Source organism: Rissa tridactyla, unplaced genomic scaffold, assembly GCF_028500815.1.
Source record: "Rissa tridactyla isolate bRisTri1 unplaced genomic scaffold, bRisTri1.patW.cur.20221130 scaffold_63, whole genome shotgun sequence".
NCBI lineage: Eukaryota > Metazoa > Chordata > Aves > Charadriiformes > Laridae > Rissa > Rissa tridactyla.
Genome location: NW_026529841.1, coordinates 723,371 through 725,870, shown reverse-complemented (window position 1 = coordinate 725,870; position 2,500 = coordinate 723,371). Strand labels below are relative to the sequence as shown.

Here is a 2,500-nt window from a genome sequence, read left to right as displayed (position 1 = left end):
CGGGCGCGGCCGTCGCCCGACTCGCCGCCGCCGCCGCAGCCGCCGGCGCCCCGGCCCGGCCGCGACCTCGCTCCCCCCCCACCCGCCGGCGGGCGCTCGGGGGGCGGCGGGTCGTCGGGGAGAGACGGGAGAGGAAGGGGGGGCGGCGACGGGGATGACCCCCGTCCCCGGCACGCTCGGCGCGCGCGCGCGCGGCAGCGACGGCACGGTACCGCGCGGTACCCACCCGCAGACAGCCGCCCGCGCGGGAGGGCCGGGGACGAGGCCCGCGCCTCCCCCCGACCGGCGTCTCTCCCCACCGCCGCGCCGGGCCCGACCGGACTCGGCGAGCCCCGGCCAACCACCGGCGAGACGAGCTCCGCAGAGCGGGCGCTCCGGGAGCGGGGAGCTTCGGAGCGCTCCCCGAGTCTGCACTTAGGGGGACGAAGGCCCTCGGGAGGGGCCTGCGAGGCACCCCAGCCGCGCCGCTTGTGCGGCCGTCGCCCGGCCAAGGGGCGGCGGCCGAGCCGGCGATTGATCGCAAAGCGACGCTCAGACAGGCGTAGCCCCGGGAGGAACCCGGGGCCGCAAGTGCGTTCGAAGTGTCGATGATCAATGTGTCCTGCAATTCACATTAATTCTCGCAGCTAGCTGCGTTCTTCATCGACGCACGAGCCGAGTGATCCACCGCTAAGAGTTGTCTCGTCTTTCGGCACCGCCCCGCGCGCGCGGGAGGGCCGGGAACGCTCGCCAGGAGCGGCCCCTTCTCGGAGGACGGCCCAACCGCCTGCCCCGCCGGCCGGCCCCCCCTTCCTCCCCTCGCATCCCCGCGCGGGGCGGGAGGGGAAAGAACGGCGGAGCGCGGCGCGACGGGGGCGAGACGGAGGGGCCTCGCCTCGACTGACCGTACGAGCACGCCCAAGGAGGGCCAGAAAGGAAGGAAGGAAACGCCCCGAGAGGCGACGAGGGCCTGGGAGCCCGCGCTCCCCACCGGCCGAAGGCGACGGCAAGCGCCTCGCTCGCTTCGGGGGCGGCCCAGGCGCCCGGGCTCGGTCCGGCCTCCGCACGGAGGCGGCGGCGCGCCCGGCCGCTCCGCCTGTCCGCCTCGAGCGGGCGGCGCGGGGGGCCCCGACGGCTACCCCGCGCGCGCGCCTCCGCGCGCGCCGCTCCGCCGCGCCACGGGCAGCCTAACTCCTCCCCGGGGTCCCGTCCCGACGGCACCTCGGCGGCTCCGCGCCGCCGCGGCCGGACGCGGACGCGCCCCGAGCCGGCGACGCACGACGCCCGCGGCCCGCCGGACGGCGGCCCGCCGCGCGGCGGCCGCCCGCCCCGGCACCGCCGCCGCCGCCGCTTCCCGTCTCCTTCCGCGGGCACGCGCCGAGCGGAAGGCGGACGGCCGCCTGAGGCGGGGGCGGCTCCCGCTCTCCCCGTTTCCACGCGGAGACCGGGAGTGGGACGCCCCCGCTTGCCCCGACCGCCTGCACGGCTCGGCCGGGAAGGCGAAGACGGGGAGGCGAAGCGGCTAGGCGGGGCCCGGGGCCGGGACGGCCTCGGCGGCGGGGGGCTCCGTCCGGCTAGACCGAGCGGCGACGCCGCCGCTCGGGCAACGGGATGCCGCCCTCGCCGGCGCTTAGCGGCGGGAGAACGCCGAGCGCTCGCCCGGACGGGGGAGGGAGGAGCGGCGCCGCAGCGCGACGCAGCCGCTGCGACGGAGGCGCGGCGTCCCTTCCCGCCCCCCCCCCGCGCACAGGGTGTGCGGGGGGAGGGCGTAGGGCCGCCCGGCGGCGGGTCCCCCCCTTGCGGGGACCCGCCGCGAGCCCCGGCGGGGAGCCCGCGCTCCTCGCCGGGGTCGCCCGTTCCGAGGCGGGCAGGTCGGACACGGCCGACCGCTCGCGCCGCGGTCTCTCCGCCGAGACCGGGCCGCGGAGAGGGGGGGGCAGGGGTGCCCCTCCCCGGCACGGGCCGCCCGCGGGACGCGGTCGCAGGCGACGGCCGTCCGGGAGAGGCTCTCTCACCGCGAGAGAGAACTCCCGGCCGCCGCCGCCGGCCGGCCGGCCCCCCGGGCGACGCCGAGCCGCCCGAGTCTTTAAACCCCCGCCCGGCCCCCGCGGCCCTTCGACCCCCGGAGACGCGCCGAGAGACGCGCCGAGGGAAGGGACCGCGAGAGCGCGGACGCTAGGTACCTGGCCCTGGGGCGAGGGAAACGAACTTTAGGCCCCGCGGGGGTGCCTCCCCCACTGCCACCTTCGGGGGAGCGTCCGCCCGCGGGGGCCGCGCCCGACGTCCGCCGCCACAACCACGTCCTCCGGCCCCGGGGCCCGGGGTTTCCCTCTGGCCCGGCGCTGCGCCCGGGAGGAGAGCCGTGGCTCGGGCCGCCCGCTGGGAAAGCGGGACGCCACCCGGCTTGCCGAGCCTCGCCCGCCGAGGGCGAGCGCGGCGGCGGAGCCCCCTTCCCGGCTCCCCAGGCAGGAGAGGGACGGGGGGCGGGGGACGCCGCCGCGCCGCTCGGCGCGCCGTACCC

The 2,500-nt window shown here is 80.0% G+C and overlaps 1 non-coding gene across 1 annotated transcript; it reads right to left on the bottom strand.

The window, feature by feature from the left end:
* Window positions 1-525: 525 nt before the first annotated feature.
* On the bottom strand, window positions 526-678 carry LOC128903783 (5.8S ribosomal RNA). The gene has a single exon (XR_008464251.1). It is a non-coding gene; the product is annotated as a 5.8S ribosomal RNA (ribosomal RNA).
* Window positions 679-2,500: the final 1,822 nt, after the last annotated feature.